At 45.2% G+C, this 13,475-nt stretch overlaps 1 protein-coding gene across 1 annotated transcript in view; it reads right to left on the reverse strand.

Annotated features, from left to right (window-relative positions):
* Positions 1-2,586: 2,586 nt before the first annotated feature.
* The window catches only part of POU3F3 (POU class 3 homeobox 3), a 220,709-nt gene continuing 209,820 nt past the window's right edge, over positions 2,587-13,475 (reverse strand). The window contains exon 4 of the transcript XR_015871965.1: positions 2,587-2,733. The gene's annotated coding sequence lies outside the window, so the exon portion shown is untranslated. The remainder of the gene's footprint in view (positions 2,734-13,475) is intronic.

Raw genomic sequence — 13,475 nt, forward strand, 5'->3', positions numbered from 1 at the left:
ATAATAACAACACCTTTGACTCCAAAAAAAAAAGCGAAGGGAAAATCAAATATGATTCTCAAAAGTTTTGAGGGTCATATTTGATTTCCCCCTTGTTATTTAATTACTAACAGTTTTAGGGGTCAATTTCTTGGATGTGCAATTGATTTTGTAGAACAATATTAATCAATATGCATGAAATTTAAAAAAAATCTACAGATTCCTTAAAAGGTATGAATTTGAACATGAACTGTGAACTGCATGCAATGTTCATTAAATACATTCTTAATACTGTAGTTTTAAATATGATTTTTATAAACCTTGCAATGCATGTGTGCTCTACATACGAAATGTTAGAAAGAGAATAGAACCTGACACCATGTAGGTGATGGAGGCCCCAATTGACCTTCTTCTGCTCCCTATTGACCTTACTCAGTTTTACAATATTTCCTTTATAATTTTCTAACATTTTACTTCCCATGTATTTATCTGAGACATGGAAATGCATTCATACACAAAAATATTCCTCTTTTTATTTTCCTTACCCTGGGGGTATTTTAACAATCGCAGGAGTTCATCAAAGACGCAATTAAATGTGCCAGAATCTGCCTTAGGGAATATGTCCCTCTCAAAATTACCAATAAGCATATGCACATAGCACACCAAACAAACCATGGTCTTTGATCCCAAGTAACTCAAGAACATGGGTGCCCCACTGCTGAGGGACGGCTTCCTGGCCAGGTCCCTATGAATTAGAATTGAAGTCCCTTATGAACACCGCACAACTAAGTGTCAGCTCTCAATGTATTAATTGAAATTTTATATTTAATTATGTAAATAAATAAATAAATGAAATGTGCACTGATTATTTGCCTTTGACTATAATTCATAGATAAAATAATTACAGAATAACACGTATAAGGACAGATGTTTTCCATGAGTAATTTTCCAGTTATTCTTCAGGCAAAATCAGTTTTATAACTAATTATAAACAATAAATATATGCAAGATACTAATATAGAACATGTCCTCTATTCAGAATAGCTTCAATCAATTTCCAATTTCAAATATAAGTTGGTATCAATACTTTAATAAGACACTTGCCTGTGAAGTGTGAATGCATTAAGGCATTAAGAGTTACCTCTAGTTCCTAGAAAAGATAAGACTTTTACATTCAGGAGATGTATATTCTTTACTAAAGACATTAGCTTTCAGGATGTACAAGTGTGTCATGGTGTACTGCACATCAGGCTTTAGGCTTATGACATACCAAGTACAATTATTACCCAATTATTACCCATTAAAATCACAGTAGGTGGCGCAGCGCACTATACAGGAACCTTCCAATATATCACATTGTAATCTAGGGACTCCTTGGTGTGCGGCTCAGTGTGCGCCCAGAAAAGAGGTGTGATCTCATGGGGAAGGGGGTGTGGCCTCATGGCGTGCCCCTGTTTTTATCACTATGGGAGCGTGCCCAGTACTACTGGAAATGCTGGGCAGTCCCCAGGCTCTCCCCATTACCCTTACTACTATACAGAGAAGCTATGATAGTGCTTCACCCAACTCCCTTCTGCAGGATACAGCGGCACAAAGTGGGACAATTGGGAGGTGTGCAAACAATTACTATTAGTAGAGTATTGGTAGGTGTATGGAGATCTTGAGACTGGACCCATAACCTATAAGCAGAACTGTGTAACAGTAGTAGTGATTCTGGGTGTAGTAGTCCCCCAGACAATTTACCCACCAGGAGGAAATAAAATTAGCCAGAGTATATATGATGATTAGTGTTTTGCGCAGTTGTTAGGTGCTGGTGGCAGTTAATCCACACATGGTACATTTTAACCAGTTCTAAGGTTTATTGAACTAGATAAAACAACAATTAGCATGAAACACAGGGATACGACAGGTATAACTGTAGCATATATTAGCAGTCTGGGGCTTTAGGGTATCATTGGGCACTGTAGTGCACCAGGCACCTGAGAGGTAAATTATGTTTAGCAATATGCCCACACACTATAGCGGAGGTGTAGTAGTGCACTTGTGGAATAGGCTCTGCTTGGCTAGTATGTTGGACAGCCTTGTAGTCACGTCTAGTCGGCATGAATACCAGGGAGAAAGACGTGTGTATGTGGCACCCCCAAAAATAGGGGAACCCACCAGTGGGGCATAAGGATGCTGATGAGAGTGGGTGATATAGTTAATTTTAACCCTTGCTTGTATATAAATATTTAAATTGTGTAAGGAAAATAGGTTGGAGGACTGTCCCCTGGAATGAGGGGAGTAATTGGTTCTGTCCAGTGGAAAGCCTGTTAAACTGTGGGGGAACACGAGGACGGGACACTACCAAGGGCAAGAATATGGAGGAGAGTGCCCTGTTTGTACTATAGGGAGAGACGGCACGCGAGTAATGGCCCGTTGAGAGGAGCACGAGGGGGAAGAGACTGCTATAAAAAGGGGGCATACGCGTGACAAGTGCGCAGTTGTTCCGGAGTGCTGGGGGAAAGCTGACTGTTACGCGGCTGCGCGGAGCTTACCTGATCGACCGAGAGGTGTCCGCCGGTGGTCGGAAGGCAGGGAGAGACACTAGCGGCATCTAGGAAGTGTCCTTAGCTGAATAAGGAGGCAGCCGGAAGTGAAGGGGCGTCACGTCAGGCGAAGGCGGGTCCGGAGGCAGAGACTTTAAGACGGACAGTCCCGTCAGGCGGAGGCAGGGATCTGGAGGCCGACGCCCACCGGAGGCGGAGCAAGACCCTGTGTGCAAATAAAGGAGAGAGAGAACTGGGGCTTAACGGAGCGGGGTAAGAGACTATTGGCCATATGAACAATCCTGCCTTCCCGCACGCACTCACAGTTAACCCCTGCGTAAAGTCTGTTAATCACAGCTTCTAGTCCCTATGATTAGGGTCTTACAGTTATATACCCTGAACACTAGAACAGGGAGAGTAAGGACAGAATACAAAAGTACCTAATTGATTAATTATTAGCAGCCACCTCATCCAGAGGACCTACCCACAGACTAGCACAACGAAAAAGCTCTGCAGTAAGGAAATAGACTGTGTCACAGCATTATGTCCCCCTCTAAGTAAACCTTCGTGGCAAGCTACAGTAGATGCCTCTTTACAAGAAGAAGAATAGGGAGAACAGAGCTAGCTCATAGACTATTACAGCCAACAGAGCATAGTAACAAAGTAACAGTCCCCTTTTTTATTCGCTATAGCAACTTCCCCTCAGAGCAGCCCAGGAAAGTAAAAGACAGTGACTTTATCTCAGTGCAGTTAATTTTAGTAAGAGACAGTGACTTTGGCTCAGTTCCTGGCAATTCGGCCAGAGTTTACAATAAATAAGGAATCAATTGCTGTTAGGAACAAGTTGGTCTCCTATCCCTTGTAGTGGAACTTTACATGTTCAACCGGCTAAGGATAAACGTATAAATAATATCCCGGGCAACGCAGTGCACACTCAGGAGGACTTGTTACGTTATTAATATATTAACTTGTAGCTTCTGGCCAGCAAGCGTTAGGATAATTAATATATGCGCAAAGGTAATTGAAGTTTGTTTATCATTCCTGTTACTATGGGAGTAGTGTGAGTAAGATAAATTGTGTTTTCTTGTGTTGCATGCAACAACTTTGAATCCCACAGGGACGTCAGTTGCTGATTGTGGCCAGGAGGCCAAGTGCCTGTATAATAAAATCCAATTTACTGGTTGTGTGGTGAATAGACATAGTAAATGTTATTGTTATTGTAGATGCTGTTGTAAGTAGATCTGTGGTTCACTCTAAGAAAGGACACAAGTGGAAAATACTACGTTACCTGTCGTGGAAATAAAAGATTGTAAACTTCTTTCCTGAAATCGTTGCATACTTACCTCTTCACCTCTCTGTACACAAAAGAAGAATCTAGGAACCCCCGTCCGACGTATACCCAAAAATTGAAGGGTAGGTCACATGTAGGTGCCATGCATGCGCAGTAGAGCATGCCAGAGGTTAGACCTCTCACTGAGCTCCGCTTGGTCCTGGAGACTGCCTGCTCAGCTTATCTGTTTGCACTGAGGATGGAGGCAGCACCAAAGCGCTCCTCACCCAACAATTACCAGTTCCAAGTAATGGCTGACCGATTACCCCTGCACACCAATTTATGTAGAACACTGCATATAATACAGTATTGGGGCTGATTCAGAATTGGGAACAAAGCGAGAATACAAGTAACTACGCACATTGACAAGACCAAACTGTTCTGCAGGTGGGGCAGAGAGATATAGATGTGAGTGAGGTGCCCAAATCTAAATGGCAGTGTAAAAATAAAGCTGTGTAACATTCGTGGTCTACATGCAAAAAAACAGCCAGTATTTACCCTGCATTCACAAACAACAAATGTATTTGCAGCCCTTCCACTGCGACGTGGTTTGTCCAGGTGTAACGTTACAGAACTTGCTTTCTTTGTTTTGCTCCCAACTCAGAATCAGACCCATATTGCTTTGTCCACCTTCAACTTCCTCCAGAAACATCCAGTAACATCAGCACCACAGGGAAAGACAGCAAGTGTACCTACTGTTAGAACTTCCGTTATGTGGGGACAAAGGCAGCAAAGAAACAATTGGTGCTATACAAACATCTTTTTTTTTTTGCGTATATGTATTTCCGTAATGTATATTATACGAAACATTCATATGATTATGTTTATATGTAGCTTAATATGCAGCATAAGTTTATATGGAGCTTACGTTTATATGTAGACTTTTGCATTTTGTTGATTTACATATCCATTTTGCAGGAAACTGGAAATATCTTTAGAAGTGTACTTTACAGAAGTCCAATAAGATTATTGATATGAGATAAAGGGGTAAAAAGGGAATTTCAGGGACATTTCTTGCCATCTGTTGTGGCAGAATGTAGGGTGGGATTAGGGCTATGCCTCCCTGTGTTGATCTGCCCCTTAAATACGTGACATCATGATGTCATGCATAGGAGGCGGGCTGCTGGGTTCTAGGAAGTAGAGCACTGCCCGGAATGTTCTAAGGATGTGCAGGTGCCGTGGGGCACTGACAGTGCTGTCCCCAGGCACCTGCACCTTGTGTGACAGCACAGTACGCACACATCTAGTTATGACCCCGACAGAAGGCACTTTGAATTTTGCACCAACTCAAAACTCTAATTCCTAGCATCCACTTTTAATGGACACACTTTGCACCTCCATACTGCACATTTGTGGAGAATTGCAGGTCAGTGGCTACCCTACCCAGGCATGCGTGCTCAACCTAAACTAACCTATAGTAACCCTGGGGCTCTCACCATTGACTTTAATGGTGGAAGCCATTCATTGGCTGAGAGAGCCGGAGGCTGACCCCATGTAATTTGAAAAAAATAAATTAACACTTAACAAGCTTTTTACACTAAGATACATGCATCTCACTGATGTATGCTTGCATCTGTGTCAAATAGAACTGCTCATACTGAAAATGAAGGCATGAAGCAGGTCTATTCATTTGGGGTTTTGAAGTTCGTTTTGGAGTGGGATTTAGTGTTCGATTTGTAAATGAACATGCAAAGTCAGACATCAAATCCCTTCTTATAATGAAACAAGATCGATTTCTATTTGAAAATCGAATGCAAAAAGAGAATTTTAGTAAATTTGATATTTACTAAGGGATTTTGCTGTTCAATTTCAATTCGATCTCAGGAGATTTAAGAGATTCATAAAAATGAATCTCAAATCGAACTTTAGTAAATTTACCCCCTGGACTTAAAATAAGAACTGCAGATCAGCCAGGCACAAATGCCATGAGTGAATTCAGAAGTAGCAAGGCCGGTTCTAGTCCAAGTGGCGCCCAAGGCGAAAGTTCCTTTGGCGCCTTGCCCACCTTAAAAAAACAACACCATACTACTGCTTTTTATTTGTATTACATAAAAAGACACCTGATCTATATGGCGTTTAGATGCAACATGGACTCTCTGAATAAATGTATTCTCCCTGGGCAGACAGTGTCATTAGTTGATATTCACTATTGATGTAGGAGATCACATGGTCCGGAAGATGCCTGTTTGTGTAGGAATGTAATTAATGTCATCATCATTCAACAAAGGTTCAACAAGACAATACATAGTTACAGAAGTTTTGGGCAGGGCAAAATGTGAACTACCCTGATCAAACAATTTGTATTATTAAACTGTATTTCCTAATTTGCTACCATTTGTATCAGTAATACGGCTTATTAAGATTTAGGGTTTTAATCGAGATTACTGTGCCCAGCCTTTTCTTCTAAGCATACCAATAGTGAATAATCTCCAACCTCTTCCCCCTAGTTCTCTCCAGCCTCATGCCTCCTGTGTCACTTCCAGTCTCATGCCCCGTGTCACTTCCAGCCTCTTGGTCCCAGAGTCACTTCCAGCCTCATGCCTCCTGTGTCACTTCCAGCCTTAGGGATCTATGTACTAAGCAGTGATAAGAGACAGAGTGAAAAGTGATAAGTAAGTGATAAGGTGCCAGCCAATCAGCTCCCAACTGTCATTTTTCAAACACAGCCTGTGAGATGACAGTTGGGAGCTGATTGGCTGGCACCTTATCACTTACTTATCACTTTTCACTCTGTCTCTTATCACTGCTTAGTACATAGACCCCTTAATGTTCTCGTCTAACTCACCTTCTTCTTTGTCTTCTGGCTGCCCAGTGTCTGCATGCTCCTCTTAGCAGCTCCTCTTTTCTTCAGTGTCTCGATGTGATGACAGCACAGGAACATAACATGAAGAGGGAAGTAGCCATGGCTTGGTCAACAGCAGTGCTATCTGCATGATCTATTGTGCTGGGTGGTGCACAGCAGGCACTTTAACCGATGCCTGTAGTGTCATGGCGGAACGGGCCATGGCACCACCTGCATCCAGCGCCTAGAACCAACACTGTGTAAACTGACCCCTGCACTCCCTCTGGCTACGCTACTGGTGCTGATGGTAGTACCTCTTCCTTCCCTACCACCCACTCTTGCCTTTCCCTTGTCTCCTGTTTTGCTTTCCTTTTCTTTCTATTCTATTACTTACTGAATGCCACTGTCTCAGCATGATATTGATGTTTCATGCTTTTTTCTTTATGCTTGTGTATCAACCACATGCCTGGCATGGTCGCATCGTTTGAGACTATGCCAGGCTGTGCATTCCCTGACCTGGTCACAAATAATGCGACCAGTCAGAAACGCCCACTGGGTGGCTGGCAGAACATAAAAAGATAATCTTCCACCAACCATCAACGGCAGATGGACCTCCCGGCTCCACTGCATCCCTACACCCTCTCCCAGTGTCTGTTGTGCTGACGATCACTGCTGATCGGGCAGCACCACTGAACCCCACCCGGCGGCTGCAGAGAGGAGTAGCCACTGGGGAAATGTAAAGCCGCTATGTCACGTTGATCCGATCATCGATGGGCCAATATATCATTGATGTTGTGTTTCAAAAAATATATACAGTATATTTTTTAAAATAAAATTGTTTTGGATAATTTATACTAATTTGACCTAATTCAATAAAAAAAAAATAACAATTTCTGGGCATTTCTTTGGAAAAAAATTAGCCAGTTAAGTGGTTAAGCTACGTTTCTATCTTTTTTCTCTAAATGTTATTTATACAAAGAATTTATAAACAAAAAGAAAATAACAGATTTGCCAAGAAACAGGGAAATATTAGACAACTATGGTCAGCTGAAAGTATAACTGCAGCTGATGTTTGAAGAGGAGACCAAATGTTACTTCCAGAGTGGCCCAATGTCTGGCCACACAGTGAGAGATCCATTTACTATTTTGCACATGACAAATAGTAGATACAGGCCCGCCAAGAGCCGCACTGAGCCCCGGTAAAAAGGGGGCGTGCCCTAATCCTGGGAGGTGTGGCCACGCCCCCTTAGGTTTTTAAAAAAAAGTTTTGCAGCACTGCGCGCTGGTAAGGGTGGCGCAGTGAGCCCCCTCAGCCCGGCGCATAACCAGTAGGGAGCGCGATCAGCTTGATCGCTCCCCCCACATGGCAGCATCCCCCACTGCCGACACTCCTGCACTGCTGCCCAATGTACTGAGGACACCGTCAGCGACCCCCACACAGCCGACACTCCCACAGTGAGGACACCACCAGCACCCCTGCACTACCGACACAGTCAGCAAACCTGCACTGAGGACACCTCTGGCACCCCCGCTCTGCCGACACCGCCGGCACCCTGCATTGAGAACACCCCTGCACTGCCGACACAGTCAGCAAACCTGCACTGAGGACACTGCTGGCACCTTGCATTGAGAACACCCCTGCACAGCCGACATAGTCAGCAAACCTGCACTGAGGACACCGCTGGCACCCCCCGCTCTGCCAACAATGCCAGAACCTTGCATTGAGAACACCCCTGCACTGCCGACACAGTCAGGAAACCTGCAATGAGGACACCGCTGGCAGATACTGCTCTGCAGACACCGCTGGCACCCTTCACTGAGAACACTGCCAGCACTGCCACTCCATGTACTGAGGACACCGCCAGCAATCCCCGCACTGCCGACACAGTCAGCAAACCTGCAATGAGGACACCGCTGGCACCCCCGCACTGCCGACACAGCCAACAAACCTGCACTAAAGACACCATTGGCACCCCCTCACTGCCGATACAGCCAGCAAACCTGCATTGTGACACTGCTGGCACCCCGCACTGCCGCCCCACAGCCAGCAAACCTGCACTAAAGACACCGCTGGCACCCCCGCACTGCCGACACAGCCAGCAAACCTGCACTAAAGACACCGCTGGCACCCCCGCACTGCCGACATCACCGGTACCCTCCACTGAGGACACTGCCAGTATCGCAGCACTGCCATTCCATGTACTGAGTACACCGTCAGCAATCCTGCTCTGCCGACACTGCTGTCACAGTAAGTGCACTATTGGTGTATCCAACCCACACTGTATAACACACTGTGGGATCTATTTACTAAGCAGTGTTAGGAGACAGAGTGAAAAGTGATAAGTAAGTGATAAGGTGCCACCCAATCAGCTCCCAACTGTCATCTCACAGGTTGTGTTTCAAAATTGACAGTAGGGAGCTGATTGGCTGGCACCTTATCACTTACTTATCACCTTTCACTCTGTCTCCTAACACTGCTTAGTAAATAGACCCCTGTATCCGTGTTGGAAATTAAAAACTGAACTGCCACATGTTAGTGCCACCCACTGTGTCACTTAGCTTAGTCAGCCAGCTATCTGGATGCAACCTTTTGGCCTTAACTAGATGAAGCAAATAATATTGTGAGGTGGTCAAAATTGATTGGAAATTACTGGAAAAAAATGTTATTGAGGTTAATTATACTGTAGGAACAAAAACAGGCCCATTGTATGTGATTTTATCTGTTTTTATGATTTTTTAAGAAAAAATCCAGATCCAAAACCAAAACATGAAAACAAAACACGGAGGTGAGGTTTTGGCAAAACCAATCCAGATCCAAAACCAGGGTAGATCCAGATCCAGAACCAAAACCAAAACCAAAACATGGGGGTCGGCGCACATCTCTAATAATATCTATATAATTTACTACCTTTATGTATTCAGCAGATTGTGGACATATAATTACACCCAGGGACACCATCAGGGGGGGACTGTCGGGACTGGAGTCCCGGGCCCGGATGCTCTGCAGTAAGGGGAGGGGGACCCGCCCATCCGTTCCTACTACCACCCACCCGTTCCTACTACCACCCGCTCCCACTACTGCCCGCGCTACCCGCTTGAGTGAAGAGGGGGCCCGCTCCAATCTGCATGCCACGTTGATTGCTTGTGTGATTGACAGGGATCCCGCGGAACCGCATCCACCTCACACATCCATCATATCTCTGTGCACCAATCTCCCGGCGGCACACCCATCTCTCCGCCAATCAGCTACCGCATGCATGCCAGGTGCATGCTGGGAATCGGCTCCTTCTCTGGCTGCTGTGATGGGACAGGTGCTGGCCGTGGGGTGGAGACTATGGCTGACCCGGCGGCTGAGGATGGATAGGGGACCCGGAGAAGGCTGAGTGGGAGTTGCAAAGAATGAGGGGATGTACCGACGGTGAGTACCCTAATACCCATGCCAGCACTAGAGCTCTGCACGTACCCTCAGCCCACCTCTCATTTGGGCGGAATTCAATTGATTGCGCGGTCCGGATCTCCCGTCTAAAGTGACAGGAGATCGCGGGCCACTATTCGTTTTTTGCGCTGCTCGCGCCCATAGAGGTCAGGTTTAGCCGCATAAAGCAGCTAAACCTGACCAAAGTGCTGGGCGCGACCACGTAAAGTTCTGTTTGGGCGCCCAAACAGGTCACTTTTCGCACATTTCAGCTCTCATCCCCCAGGCGCTGCGAGCTGAAATGTAGCGCTGGCAGCTCATCGTGCCCAACAGGAGCAAGAATTGAATAGCTCCGTCGGGCGTGATAGGGGCTGGAATCAATTGAATTCCGCCCATTGTGTCCACTCTGCTGTCAGCCAGGCGCTGGACATTCTTTTTACCCGTCTGTCAGTAACCCAAGGCACCCTCTGCGCCAGCACCACAGGGCACCTTCTGTACTCATCTGGCAGCCCCCACCACCAGGGCACCCAGTTTACCCCTCTGCCAGCACCGTTTACCTCACTGTGCTGTCCAGCACTAGCTGTACTCACACTGGAGGGGGATATGAAAGCTCTGCTGATTACAGAGGGTGAGAGGAATCTCCCCATTGTTTCATGGTAACTGTAATCCAAGTACTGCTGGTCTCATTCCACAGTACTACCTTTGGGTTATCCCCCTACCCCAATGGCAGAGGTTTGATCTAAGGCTTGATTCCCGTAGAGGCGTATCCATGTTCCCTGGATGCCACAGCAGGTCCGGCAGAGTGGGACGTAACTGGCCAGGGCAGTCATACCTACCGCACCTGGACGATTCGCAGACCCCCATCTGGCAAAGGTCTCCGGTACAATAAAGTGTTTTTTTTCTTATTGCGGCGCAGCACGCATGATGTCATGCCGCAGTGCACCACTGAGAAGCAGAGGAGCAGTGGCACGCCACAAAGAGGAGCAGAAGACGAAAGAAAATAAGGTACACAGGGCAGCCACACATGCTAAGACTACCCATTATTATATAACATACCCAGAAAATACAGAAGTACTGACCAGAGTCACAGAATTCACAATCAATGGGCAATATCATCCACAGGCTCTATTCGTAATTCACAGCATTATACCACAATGGCGGTGGGGCCTAATGATGCAAAAGCCTGGCCCCGCCTCTAAAATGGTTAGCTGCATCTCCTCTCCGGGCTTCTCCTGGAGAGGAGCAACTGAAAGTTAGTAAGTATGCCCTTGATTCACCTAGGGGGGTCCTGCCTATTTTGTCAGTCCTGGGCCCACAATTTCTGATGGCAGCCCTGATTACACCTGAATAGTATGAATAGTACATACTTAAAACACATTGGGCTCTATTTACTACAATCCGCATATTGAATGTGGATTGTAGTGTGATATTACCGAGTGAATTCACATTGCGAATTCAGGCAATATCACAGGGATTTACTATAAATCCCTTGCAGGGACAAAGCTTGTGATAAAGCTCTGTCCCTGCGGATCCCATCCGCACTCTAGTCACGGTATTTTCAGAAAAAATACCGCGACTAAGAGCCCGCGCATGCGCCGACCCATCATCACTGCTACCCCCCATCGACGCTAAGCCCCGCCCCCCACGATCACGGACCCCCGCAACCCCCCCTCCCCCCGCAACCCCCCCTCCCTTCATTACACTTACCTGCATCCTCCTGGACTCCGGTGATCTTCTCCGGGCTTCCCGATCAGGTGATCTCCCATACTGCACTGGGACCCGATCACCTGATGACCGGGCCGCAGTGCACTATGGGAGACCAGCTGACCGGAGAGGAGCCATCACCGGAGGCCCGATCACTGGTCCCTGGATTCAGGTAAGTAAAAAAAAATGTTTACATTTTTTTTTTCTTTTTTTTACAGCAATCAGCTTGCGGTCTGTTTAGACCACATAGCTGATTACTGGTACCGGCTCCCACCTCTGCTCTCCCCGTTAGAGCAGAGTGGGAGCCCGGTAACCGGGGGAGACCCTGGATAACGCCACCTCCAGGTAGCGTTATTATCACAGAGCTTCCCCCGGTATTTTTTTACAATTTATTTTTAGTAACTCTGGTCGGATCACATTTCCCATTACAATTATGGGAAATGCGATCTGCTTTACTAAAAATAAGTGATACTAGGGGTTGGAGTAGAATTTTACTAATTATACTCCAATTGCCCTGTAATAACTATAGGTGATACTAAAATAATGTGAAAAGGGTGTGAAAACACCCTTTTTCACTTTATTTTAGTAAAAATAATGTTAATAAATAGAGCCCAAAAGGATCTAATTTTTTGCATATTCTTATTCTAGGAGTACAAGTGATGTTCTAGAAACTGAAGTTATGCTCTGTTTATTGTATTCATTTCCAGTGAATGAAAGTACAGAGGTGATTACCGTTAAATGTCCTATTCTGCACTAGCAATCAAGAAAATGTTTCTAAATGATCATTCTACTCTCTTATCCTAGTGCTGAGATGATTCTATATCTCTATCATGAGGGCAATTTGCAGAGCTGTGGTGTAAATATAAAATAGCAAAATCGCTTTTAAGTGTCATATAAACAGTGTTACATAAGTGTGAGATTCATTGTGATGTGTGATGATTATTCACTCTAGGTACAAGAGTTTACCAACACACAGTGTCTCGCCCTGAGAAGTATACAGAGCTGTGAAACATAAGGACAGGACGTAAAACCTAACAGTCTAATATAGATTAAATATGCTAAACATTCACTTTTTTAACAGTTTTAAAACCGCCACACATTGTCGGCAATTACTGTTGTTATTTTTATCTGTTATTTATATGGTATCATACAGCGAAAATAAAAAACAAATCAACATAATATTAAAATGGTCAAGTGAGTGACAGTCACTAACATAGCACTCATTGATGTGTAATGGTAATGTGTGGTGGTTTCTAAACCACTGGTGGTTAGTGCAAGAAAAATGAAACACAGGTAATAGTGAAAGGCGAGATTGCTCAAACTCCTGTTTGAGCTACTATATCTGTCCATTCAGAATGGAAGAGGCACAATACACATATTAAATACTAGTATGTTGGACTCAGTATATGCTGGGTCACAGACTTACTTTGGTCTGCCCACTGCTCCACCTGTCCTGTCCCTGCTGCTGTACCCCGCCCCCTGTTCTATCCTGCCTTTTAACTGCTCCGTTCTCGCTATATATACTTACCCTTTCCCGGCGCAGAGTGGTCCTCCGTCCCGGTTTGTCTCATTGCTAACTGCAGTAACGGCACACTTGCCTACGTTTGAAAAAGCATTTCAGGGAGATTGTGAAAGTAACACCTATGAGCGCGGCAATAAAGTGGGCGTGTACTGCTACATCTGAGAGTCTTGCCATAAAATTTACTTACATCCAAATGTAAATGAGCCCCAAAGCAT

The sequence above is a fragment of the Taudactylus pleione genome, unplaced genomic scaffold, assembly GCF_031769625.1.
Source record: "Taudactylus pleione unplaced genomic scaffold, aTauple2 ptg000609l, whole genome shotgun sequence".
In the NCBI taxonomy this organism is placed as follows: domain Eukaryota; kingdom Metazoa; phylum Chordata; class Amphibia; order Anura; family Myobatrachidae; genus Taudactylus; species Taudactylus pleione.